This window comes from Papaver somniferum, chromosome 1 (genome assembly GCF_003573695.1).
Source record: "Papaver somniferum cultivar HN1 chromosome 1, ASM357369v1, whole genome shotgun sequence".
NCBI lineage: Eukaryota > Viridiplantae > Streptophyta > Magnoliopsida > Ranunculales > Papaveraceae > Papaver > Papaver somniferum.
In genome coordinates this window covers 227,474,315-227,487,049 of record NC_039358.1, presented here as the reverse complement: position 1 = coordinate 227,487,049, position 12,735 = coordinate 227,474,315, and the positions used below count along the sequence as shown (strand labels likewise).

The 12,735-nt window shown below is 37.2% G+C and overlaps 1 pseudogene; it reads right to left on the bottom strand.

Moving 5' to 3' along the window:
* Positions 1-562: 562 nt before the first annotated feature.
* Positions 563-11,285, bottom strand: LOC113362735 (annotated as a pseudogene).
* Between the last annotated feature and the right edge of the window lie 1,450 nt (positions 11,286-12,735).

Here is a 12,735-nt window from a genome sequence, read left to right as displayed (position 1 = left end):
CTATGGTAACAGGCTTGATGAGATACGATTTTGTTTATGCAAAATGTGCAAACTAATTATATTATATACAGAGACTAAGCAGTAAAAAATCCGGTCATAAACTTAGGTTTTGACAACTTAAAGTATTACTATAACGCGTTCGCCAACTTAGGTACTATTTATCGTAAGTTCTATAGCTAAGCAAACTGCTGCTCTTATATGTATATCAGCCCATCTCGTTTCAAATTGTCCATAGTGTTTAACTACAAAATGTGGCCCCCAAGTATTTGTGGCCCAATGCCTTGCATGGTCTGCTTGGTTCCAGGGCCGGCCCTGGCTTGATACATATCACAGTTTTTTTCTTTTTTGTTTGGTAAAGAATTTAGTGGTTAGTAGTGTTAAAGATTTCCGAACTTAAGTCACCGGTATCATCACTGGATGACTTTATCACTCTCTACTATAACGGCACCCGCAAGTACCATGAGTCCATTATTCCTGCAATTCAACAACTTTAGCCTAATGGTTCAGACCGTTCTGCCTCTTTGTGCCGTGCACAGGCCTATACGAACTCGTTCAGTCACCATCATCTTAGCTCTTTGTTGCTTCCACTCACTTTAGTCAATGAAGATGGCCTTTGCTTTATCTCTATCTCCCCACCACGTGAAACAAATGCACTAGAAGACTAATGCATGTGAGAATCGTTTGGAAAATGCCAGCCTTATTGACAGATTTTGCTGTGGAAAATCCCGGAAGAAAAAAGTTGCTGGACCACACTTTTGCACATTGCTTATCCTATGATATGATATATGGAGGGCAGTCTATGCACCTATGGATCTTCTCTCGGCATTTTTGCACATTGTGAGTACATATATGTCGGCATATGTTCGTGCTTGATCATTTGTGTACAGGAGATCGGCCATTATAATTTGGTAGACATGTGGAACATGCATGAGCGCCGAGTAAATATACGCTACACCAAATTTAAGGATTAGTAACTAGATTCCGTAACAGCTTTGCCCTGTTGCGAATTATTGTTGCAAATTTTTTGCAACAGTTTTCCTCGTCACAAAACTCGCAACAGTTTTTTTTGCTACGATTCACAACAGAATTGAGTTGTACACATGCGACTCGTGTATGTCATCCTTAGTGATCCGACGGTTCCGAGTGGAAGGGTCGTCGCTCAACGGATAAAAATTACTCTAAGGATAACAGGATGATCTTTCCTAAGAGTTCACATCGACGGGAAGGTTTGACACCTCGATGTCGGCTCTTCGCCACCTGGGATTGTTGGGTTGTTCTCCCATTAAAGAGGTACGTGAGATGGGTTCAGAACGTCGTGAGACAGTTCGGTCCATATCTGGTGTGGGTGTTAGAGCATTGAGAGGACCTTTCCCTAGTACGAGAGGACCTGGAAGGACGCACCTCTGGTGTACCAGTTATTGGGCCCATGGTAAACTAGCGCTAGATAGCAAAATGCGGAGCAGATAATTGCTGAAAGCATCTAAGTATTAATCCCACCCCAAGATGTGTTACAGAGGATTCCAAAAAAGAGAGAATCATAAGACGTGTTTCCAGAACGTAGAAGCATACACTGAAGAAGGGTGAGTTAGCAAAGTTGGACAAGATTGGAATGAGCACAGATACATGGATCGATGTACCAAATAGGCTAATGTTACCAGGTTGATGCAATGTATTCCATCGTTTGATTGAAAAATTCATTATTGGTATATCGATCTGTCCAACACATATTGAAATGGAAGGAAGTTCAACAAAAATCTTTTGAGAAAGCACTGCACCCAGTAAATAAGGTACACGATGAGTATAGAAGTTATACAAGCATCCCATACCCAAAAGGTGCCTCACATAGGTCTTCCCCAGAAATCTCCAGTCACTAAGGTAAAGAACGTAGAAAAAGCACCTAAAGATCGAAGAAAGAGGGGATGTTTTGTTAATTGCAGGATCAGAATCTCGCAATGACAATGTTTCAGCGAAATTATCAGTGACTCAGTACAACAGCGTCGCAGAACAATTTCAGAAATGATAAAATAAATGACGTCAGCTAAGATCACGAGAAAGATATGATAATCCTGCGAAAATTAGAGAGTTTGCGAAATTAACATCTGTAAGGTTGCGAGAATGTCGCAAACCATACCCGAAAATAAGGGACATATTAGCTGTCATCCACTATGTATTTCCTTATAAATAGTCGTTCGAATTGTAAAGAGAAGAGAGATCTTTTTTGAAGTAAGAAACAAATAAATAGGAGACAGAAAGTTTAGAGCAGAGATCATTCTTGAATTCTTTATCTTTTCTTGTAAGAACATCCAAAGATTAATCAATAAAATTAAGAATACAAACTTAAAATGAGTTGATTAATAATGAAATCACATGAAGAGTGTAGTGTAGGATTTCCTGCAACTACATAATGACGCTAGAAACAGGGAGGAGTTGAAGATTATTCTATAAAAAGCTAAAGATTGATATTGAGATTTGTGAAAATTTAAAGTGATTGATTAAGAATTTTTCATAATTTCTTGCAATAGTGTTAAAATTGAAGAAATGGCTAGAAGAAGAAATACATCCGAACAACCGACTACTATTAGAAGAAGCAAAAGAATTGCTGGAAGAGAAAGAATTGAAATGGGAGAATCTACTAGAATAAGAAATAATAAAGAAAATCAAATTCAACCGCCAATTCAACAAACACTAGTTCAAGAGAGGAATACAGATTATGACAGGGTGAGCATACACACTTGGCGATCAAATTCAGCAGAAGAAATAGAAGAAGAGAAACAAAACAGAAATTATAGACAGGAAGAGAGAAATCAAGAAGCAGACGAAGGAATAATTCATGGAGGTGAGGAAATTGGAGCGTTAGAAACATTGAGATGAAGAATACATGAAGAAAGAAGAGCTGAGGCAGAAGAACGTGCGAATTTAACAAGGCAAAATCACTAATTAAGGATGGAGAATATAAGACTACAGAATAGAAGATCGATAAGCATTACAAAATCATATTCAAGATAGACTAGAAGAGAAATGAGGCGAAATTCACCCACAATCAATGCTGGAAACAATATTCAAGAATAAATATAAAATCATAATGAAGAATATCGTGAAAATAGAGAAAGAACTGATGATCGTTACATTCCACAAAATGAAACTTTTGATGATGGGAAAATTGGAGGAAATCAAGAGAACGGACAAAATCAGGGACAAAATAACCAAGATGGCGAAGTAAATCAATAGGAAGGAAGAAGAATTTTACACGTGAGAGAAACTCAAAGAAATCAACAGGCAATTGAAGAAGAAATTGAAAGACATTATGATGAACAAGCACGTTTAATCTGCGAACGTGAAAGATTGAGAGCGGGAATGGAAGAACAAGAGCTTTAGGATACAATTCGCCAGAACAATCATGACAATCGAGAAACAAGGCGTACACAAAACCGGAATAACGACAATCTTAATGAGGAGTATGATAGAGTAAAGAGAATGGCTGAAAGACAGCGTATTGAATTGATAAGAAATGAACAAAATTATGGAGGGGAAAATGAAAGGCATCATCATTTGCGAATTCAAGATAGAGATGAGGAAGAGAATCGCATAAGAAGACGAGATGAGGATAATGAATAAGAGATGCAAAATTTCGTGAGAGAAGATAGACGTGAGCGCAGAAGAAGAGAAACAAAATTAAAAAGACCAGTGGATCACGATTCTGGTGTAAATAAACAAATCTTGAAAGAATTAGAAGAAATGAGAGGAATGTTAAATAACAGAGGAGAAGTAGGTAGAAGACAATTGGATGAAGCAATAGAAGAAGCTGCGAAAACTCCATTTACAAGGGAAGTACAATTAGGAGGAATACCACCGAAATGCAATTTGCCTGCATTAACCAGTATTTTTGATGGAACAACTTGTGCAATTCAGCACATTAAAGCCTATGTGAGGTGCATGTTACAATGGGAAAATCATGATGCGGTATTGTGCAAATATTTCGCATCTAGCTTAACAGGAGAAGCGTTAAAATGGTTTGAAGGTTTACCAAAGAATACAATAACCTCCTTCAATCATTTGCAGACTACATTCTTGGGGGCATATATAAGTAATAATTCCTCACGACCTGGTACAGAAGATGTGTTTGGATTAAAACAAAGGGTTGGCGAAAGTTTGAAACACTTGACTAAAAGATGGAGAACTATGTGTAGCGAAATGGCTAGCCGTGTAGATGAGAGATATCTCATATTATCATTTATCAATGCTATGTTTGCAACAAAGCTATTGTATGTCCAAATTTTCAGAGTCAAGAATACGATTACAATGACTGAATTGCGAAAACTTCAAGAAGAATACATTGCTCTAGAGGAAAGGAAAAATGAAATGGAATCATATCCAGTTGCGAACACCAGCTCACAAACAGTGAATGCAAGCTTATTACCCAAGTTAATAAACACAGTGGCGAATACTTCGCAAGTACAACAAGAGAAAGTGACAAGTAACAATCAGCATAAATTGGTAGCTATGGGGAGCCGAGATCAATAAGAGTATGAAAGAGAAAGAAATTTCTACAATCGTGGAGGAAATAACAAGATTCAAAGGCTTGATCAACCGCAAGAAACTTATGGAGGTCAAAGGAAAAACTATAATAAAGGACAAGGAAGTCACAAGGTAATATGGGAAGAAATCAAGATGCCGCCTATAAATGCAAGTGCGGAGAAGATATGGGAAGCTATAATCTTGATGAAAAATATACCAACACCGTGGAACATGGGAATGAAACCACCTCCAAACCACAGAAGTCATGAATTTTGTTCTTATCATCATTTTCATGGACATACCACAAACGATTGCAGAAATGTAAAAAAAATTATTTTGAGAATGATAGATCAAGGAAAACTAAACGACTTTCTGGTAGGGCATCCGCAATCTCAACCATTACCACCACCACCAGAATATCACAAAGTGAATACGATGAAAAAGAAAGAAACATTCTTCATAGAAGTTGGTGCAAAAGCAAAAAATCTATCCTGTCACTCTATCGTACATTCATATAAGACAATTGAAGATTTTCATGATAATGTTTTGAGTAGAGTGTTCGCAAGAGATAATGATGGAAGAGAAACTATGAATATTGCGAAAATCTCGCCACTAGAGGAATGGAAGAAACAGATCATTTCTTTTACTACATAAGAGGTGCATGACAATCCGTTGGTAATAAAATTTGAAATTAATCCAAAACCGAAATAAGATGAGGATGATGAAGCTGAAGATTCATGGGAAATCAATAGAATTCTAGTCGATACTGGAAGCTCTGTGAACATCTTATTTTATCATACTTATAAAACCATGGGTGGAAGAGATGATGATATTATACCATCAACATATAAGATATATGGTTTTAATGGTACTGCTAACAAGCCTAAAGGGGAGGTTACTATGCGAATTCCATTTAAAGGAATATCTTCTGAAATCTCATTCTGTGTCGTTGATATAGAATCACCCTACAATGCGTTAATTGGTCGACCTTGGCTACATGGGATTCTAGGTGTAACTTCAACTTTCCACTAGTGTATCAAATTCCCTCACCCCAATGGTGTAGGAATCATAAAGGGAGATTGGGTCGAAGGAAAGAAATGTTATGAAACTGAGATAGAATCTTGTGAATGAAGAGCAAACAAGAAGGAAAACTGGCGACATAAAATCAAATATGTACAAAGAAGTGAGAGGTTGATGGTGGATACAATCGAAAGGAAAGGAGAAGAGATGTTGCGAAATTAATGCTAGCTCAGAATAAAAATGATGAACATACCACTACCAAGGAAGCAGTAGCAGAAAATAATAAAGAAGCAGAGGATGTCAAAGGTAATAAAAATAAGAAATGTATGAATGATTAAGTTGTTGTGATACTCTCGCAATAAGTAAAATTCTCAAAAATACATTTGATTGAACAACAAAATTGAGATTGCGAATTCAGATACAATATAATGATTTGCGAGACTCCCGCAGAGATAATGAATTTTAAAGAAAGTAATCAGAGAAGAATGACAAAAGAGAAAGAGGCGAATCTTTATGGCGTACACCCTAGTTCGCGAATACAATTTCGCAAGAGGCAAATGTAAGACCTAAAGTACGTCATATAAGGGGGTACCTGTTGCATGGCTAAGGGAAAGGCTACACCACCCCCGAAACCTGAGTCATGGAGATTTTGGGTCAATGAAGCCCATCCGGGAGAGACACCTTGGATTCTCAGCTTAAGCATATGACTTGGGTTGGGAGACTAAGGTAATAAGGACTCTCCCAAGGAATGCATATCTGATCAAGGCGCCGAGGTACACGGTTGAGTCAAGAGTGTCAGGGACGTTTGAAGCGTACCTTGCCATTCTCGACAAGTCTTGGCTTATACTGCACTCGGCCTGAAGAAAACCCCACTTAGGGTGCAGTCTCGTAACCATAAGACATATAGGTAAAAGGGATAAGAGGCTGCGAAAACAACTGGTTGTTGTTAAGACTGGATGGGAGGAGCTAACTTTGTATGGTAGAAGTACGCCTCCTTGAAGGGTCAACCAGGGGGGAGATAAGGGCGGCACCCTCCATTAGGGAGCTGATAAGTGTCTTAAGACGCAAATGTCATGAGAATTTTTATTCGCAAGGATATTAAGGCTTGTCATATTTGTGCAACAATCCTGAAGAGAAAATAATACAAAAGAAAAGGATAAGGCGAGATCAATGGGTTTTCGCATGAAAGTGCGAAGACGTCCTGCGATTTCGTCGCAAGACGGCAATGTCATGGGGCTTTATTTTCGCAAGAATATTTAGGCCTGTCATATTGTCGCAACATTCCTGAAGATGCCATAATACAAAAGAAAAAGTTAAGGCAAGATCAATGGGTTTTTGCATGAAAGTGCAAGGACGTCCTGCGATTTTGTCGCAATGACAAAAGGTGGCATAATAAGACCTTTAATTAGGAAGGCAAAATAAGTCCACACAGGAATGAGATTTTGAAAAGAAACAAAATTCACTTCGCACAAGATTGCGAAGTTATAAAAATAAGAATTTTTTTATGAAATCTCTCATTTGGATTCAAATAACAGAGGCAAGTATGGGAATGTATGAAATTAGAAAATGATTATTTGCTTCCATAAGATAGATTTATTCAAAGATTCAAGAATTAATGATTATATTGATTAACTGTATTGAAAAGAAGAATTGTTTTAATCAATGCAGGTCAAAATGAAAGAAATACAAATATACAGAAAGAAGAAATAAATGTAAAAGTATTACAAAGAATCAAAGAAAGAAATAAAGACTACTTCTTGGTTAATCCTTCATTATCTTCATTAGACTTATTCCCTTCTTCGTCTGCGTCAGAATCTTCATCACCATCAGAACTTCCATTACTATCAGATTCTTCATCGTCAGCTTCGCTAGCAGAGATAATCAAACTGGGAGTATTCTGTGGGATTTCTTCCAAAAGACAAGGATAATCAGAATGTGGGATATTATGATCATCACAAACCATTTGGATAGTTTGATTGCGAAAATGCATAGCATCATTCTTAAAATTCGCAACAGTGATCTTGATTTGATTCTTTAATCTAGAATACTTGTCGTTGCGAGAAGAAAGATTCTTTGCGAGTTCCTCCCTTTCAACTTCGAGTTCCTCAACCTTTTCACGATATCTATTTTCAGAATCTGTGAGCAAAAAACAATCAATTATTAACTTGATGAGAATTCATAAGAAGAAAAAAATTAGTAAAGAAGAGCAGTTAGTAACCTTCTCTGTCAGAAATCATATCTCTAATCAAGGCTATATGCTCAACTTGGAGACTAACATTTACACCTAAGTCTTTTCTAGCATCATCTAAGATTTTCGCAGCCCAAACAAATTCATCCTCACTACTTACAAGAAGACGAGAATGAATTTGATTTTCCCTTTCGCAGAGTTCGATATTCTTGCGGTTAGCTTCATCTCGTTCAAGTTGAACTTCAAGAAGAGCCTCTTGGAACCTCGCCAGAGCCTTGGCACCTTAATCAGAGATGCGATCCTTATCATCTATGAGACCACTAATTTTGGTTCTTAACTCATTGGTTTTCTCTTTAGAATCAAGAAGGAGACGCTTAAATCGATTGGCTAAGCCTAAACTAGATCTATGATCAGTTTCTAAGAGGCGAAATTTAGATCTAAGCTCATGTAGAGAAAGAGAAGAAATTCTATCATTTGAGAAGCTATTTAAGGAATTTTTAAGACGCTCAAGAAGGGTATCATTGTCCAAGGCATTAGGAAATGAACGAAGAAGGGTAGCTTCATCAGAAAGACCATAAATGTCTGCAAAAAAGATCGTTTAAATAAGATAAAACAACAGGATGAATGAATAAAGAGAAAAGAGAAAAGTAACATACCATAAATTTGATTATTAGCTTGCTGAAGACTAGAAATTTTGTTCTTATACGAGGAAGAATCAATTTCTAATTTTCTGTTTTTCTCGCGAAGATTTTGAACTTCAGCTTCCAATTTTTCATTCTTTTTGCGAAATTGAAGATTTTTCTTTTCAAGATTTTCACGTCTTCTCTCTAGATCTGAGGCAACAACAAAAGAAGCTTTTCCAGCCTGCGAAAAAATATAAAAAATATTAATATAGAAAGAAATTTTGAATTATAACAATGAAGAATTAAAAGGATAAAAATATACCAGACTATTGAGAGAATGCAAAAATCGGGAGTCACTGATCTAGAAACTCCACGAAGAGAGCTATCACCATCCAGTAAAGGAACATCGCAAAGGGTAGCGAGACCTTTGCAGCTATCTTCGAATTGACTATCTCCCATTCCTTGTAGAGAATCAGAAAAGAGGCCAGATAACTTTGCCATAGAAGATTCAGGTGGAAAATCTTCACTTGCAGCAATATCATCGTTGTCCTTATCACCCTTATCACTTTCAGAATTTTCGTGAGGAGGAATATTTGAAGGGGAATAAGAACGAACTTTCATTTTATTTGGAGGAGGACCAGTTGATTTTTCCCTGTGAGGAGCACCTTTACCTTTATCACCAATCTTCGCAACATCAACAGATTCTTCTACTTCAGCAATAATCTTCACACACAAATATAAATAAGAAATGTAAGCATGGAAGTAACAGTACTATTTAAAATCATAAGAGAAAATTTCTTACCTCATATGTGTATGAGAGAAGAGCTAACAAAGTACTAGATTTCCCAGTCCTGTTATAACTATCCTTCAGTTTTTGGATCTGCGGAATGTCGCAAGAGTTAGCGAACAAAATAGTAAAAATCAATAAAGAAATATAAAATGATTTAAAGGGGAGAAACATACCTCTTTCTACTTCTCGGGCCAAGAGAAAACCCAAGTTTTGATAAGCAGCGAGATTCGCAGGAAGAATATTTGACCCAGCAATGTAGGGTCCTTTTAGCATTAAAGGAAAAACACACCATTTATCATCTTTGGATTGGCGAGGAGTTGTGTTTTTACCATAATGCCAATCAATATATTGCATAAGAATTTTGGCTTCATCAATATTATCTTTCCTTTTTAAGCGAATACCCCAGCGAGTATTCTCTTTCTTCACGAAGATAAGTTCATAGTTCTCAAAGAAATTCGCCACTGTATACTTCTCAGCAACTATCTATAGGTTTGAGAATTTGGGATCCCTAAGTTCTTTGGAGTACAGAGATCCTCTACCAGCACCACGATTAGTGAACTCTAGCATCAGATGGATGCAGTCCCCACTCAGTTGGAAGATGGCTCGCGAAAATCCCGAATGAGAGAGAATTTCATAAAATAAAGGAAGATTTGGGTTATAAAGAGGAATAGGGAGACCTGCGAGAATCTGACCTAGCGAAATTATGATTGATTGATCATCACAATATTGATCAGAGAAAAGCTTGATAGAAAGAATTGATTTGGCGTTCTCACCAGGAATGGTGGAGAGTGTGAAACCTTTATCAACAAGATCTTTTTGGACATCTTGTAAATTCTTCTCATATCTATGACCACTTTCTCATATCTATGACCACTTGGAGCCATGTTTGAATATAGAGTATGGGAATGTATAGAAAGTAAAAGGATTGAAGGAAGAAAAAATTACAGCAACAGAATTTGCATAAGAATAACAGAGTTGCAGAGATGAGAGAATAAAAATAGAAGAGAAAGTAAAAAGAAAAGTGGAAAAAGGGGGGTAAGAAGAGTATATAAAGGAGATTTTTTACTCGAAGAAATAAACACCATTAAGACGAAAAGATGTGAGCGGTTGAAAAGCATCGGTTACAGAAGACGTGTCAAGAAATAAATGGAAGAGAGAGTACGTGTGATAAATGTAGAATATGAAAAGATGAACAGCTGCGGCATTTCTCACATCATTCTCTACTTTGCAGAGAAGATATGAGAAGAGGCAAGATGTAGGATTAGAATCTCGCAATGACAATGTTTCAGCGAAATTATCAGTGACACAGTACAACAGCGTCGCAGAACAATTTTAGAAATGATAAAATAAATGACGTCAGCTTAGATCACGAGAAAGATATGATAATCCTGCAAAAATTAGAGAGTTTGCGAAATTAACATCTGTAAGGTTGCGAGATTGTCGCAAACCATACCCGAAAATAAGGGACAGATTATCTGTCATCCACTATGTATTTCCTTATAAATAGTCGTTCGAATTGTAAAGAGAATAGAGATCTTTTTTGAAGTAAGAAACAAATAAATAGGAGAGAGAAAGTTTAGAGCAGAGATCATTCTTGAATTCTTTATCTTTTCTTGTAAGAACATCCAAAGATTAATCAATAAAATTAAGAATACAAACTTAAAATGAGTTGATTAATAATGAAATCACATGAAGAGTGTAGTGTAGGATTTCCTGCAACTAAATTAATAGAAAGAAGGAACTGTTTATAGCCGTCACGAGATAAACGAGTATACTCATCCTAGCCGCAGGAACATGTACATATAAAATACTAGAATTTCCACCTAGAGGATGATGTGGACTATCGCATGTATTACCCTCTGAGCTATCCTTGTCTCTCTTTCATCGTATAAAGAAGAAATTTTATTTTGTACGCCCGGTTCACCAGGTTCTACCGAAGTAAAGTAAATAATAAAAGTAAAAAACATAATTTGATCCTGGCTCAAGCAGTATGCAAGAAATATGTTAATGTTAACACAAGTATATTGAACAAAGTTTCGATATCGGGTACTGAAAAAGGAAAAAGGAGATGTATGATCTGGTACTGTGGTGGTACTGGACACGCTCTAGGGGAATAATTTCTTTCTCCTTTCTTCCTTTCTTTCCCCATGACGATTAGAAACGGGCAAATCAAAATTTTCACTTCGAATTTCGGACCTAAATATCCTGTTGCTCATGGTGTTTCACGATCAGTATTGGATATGAACGGAGAGGTACTAGAACATGCGGAACCACATATTGGATCACTGCATAGAGGGACTGAGAAATTAATAGAGTACAAAACTTATCTTCAAGCTTTACCTCATTTTGATCGTTCAGAGGTCGATCGCGGAGTCACTGGATGAAGTCTTCCATTTATTTCGGAGGTGTTGACCCGTAGCGAGGCAGAGATGCCTAAGTGACATATTAGATATGGAGACGACAAGATCATGTCTTAGAAGGAGATAAGAGGTATATCCAAGGACCCACCAAGAAGAAACTGACGTATCTACAACTACATCCTCGAGCGGCAGTGAAACGGGGGCGTGAATGCGAGATGCCAGCAGAATGATCGGCCGCACAGAGGCTGGGATTGCTTCCTTCCTCTCCGCTTACGTCGAGTCCCTCACCCTAACAGGTAAGTGCCTTTATCCCTCTCCTCGCACCTACGTGTACCTAAATTCCTTAACATTTTTCGGGTTGGTTGTGGCCGACCTAAGGGTTGAGTGATGAGGTCTCACCCCCTACGGGGCCCTTTCCCTTGGTAGTCGAGTCTCTTTGATCATATCGCTTACACTCGAGTCTCTAAAGAGACTCGACCATAGGGAGACTCACGCCAGTTCCTCTCTTTTCAGTCGAGTTCCTCCGGGCCTCAGAACGTGGGGTATTCTATTCGGTGTATTAAAGGATAAGCTTTTCTATAGATTGGATTCATCTTCGCTATAAATCATAAGGGGCTTCATTCATTGAGATAGGTTGAAAGAAACGGTATGATCCAAAATATTAGTCTCGTTGATACATACTGATCTATGTACCTTGTTGACTATTATTATAGAGGAGGAATTCAGAATAATAATAGACGAAAACTAGAAAATAGAACACACTAGAGACCAGATTCGAAAAAAAATATCTTCTCTAGATTATGAATAAGAAAACTATTACAATTCTTTTTTGTTACGCTCGCAATCTCTCAAGGTGATTTGTCTCACAAACCTCTCTATCTGGTCTAGGTGTGTTTGTACCACAAACCACACTCCAGATGTCTTAGCTATGAGCTAAACATCTCTATTTATAGCATTAATGGTTTCCCAAACCTTCTAGGAATCTATTTCCTTATCTAGGCTTAATTCCTTTTCTAGTTATATTTCCTTATCTAGGAATATTACCTTGTCTAGGAAGTATTTCCTTATCTAGGTAAACTTCCTTACTTTGGTTTGGTTTCCCAAAATTCATAGGAATTTATTTTCCTTTTATAGGAATACTGCCTTAAATCAGCAATCCTCCTAGATTACAATTATATCCCCAACCCGTCTTGAGGATCATTAGTTACCGGAGAAAAGAATATACACATGTATCATGTC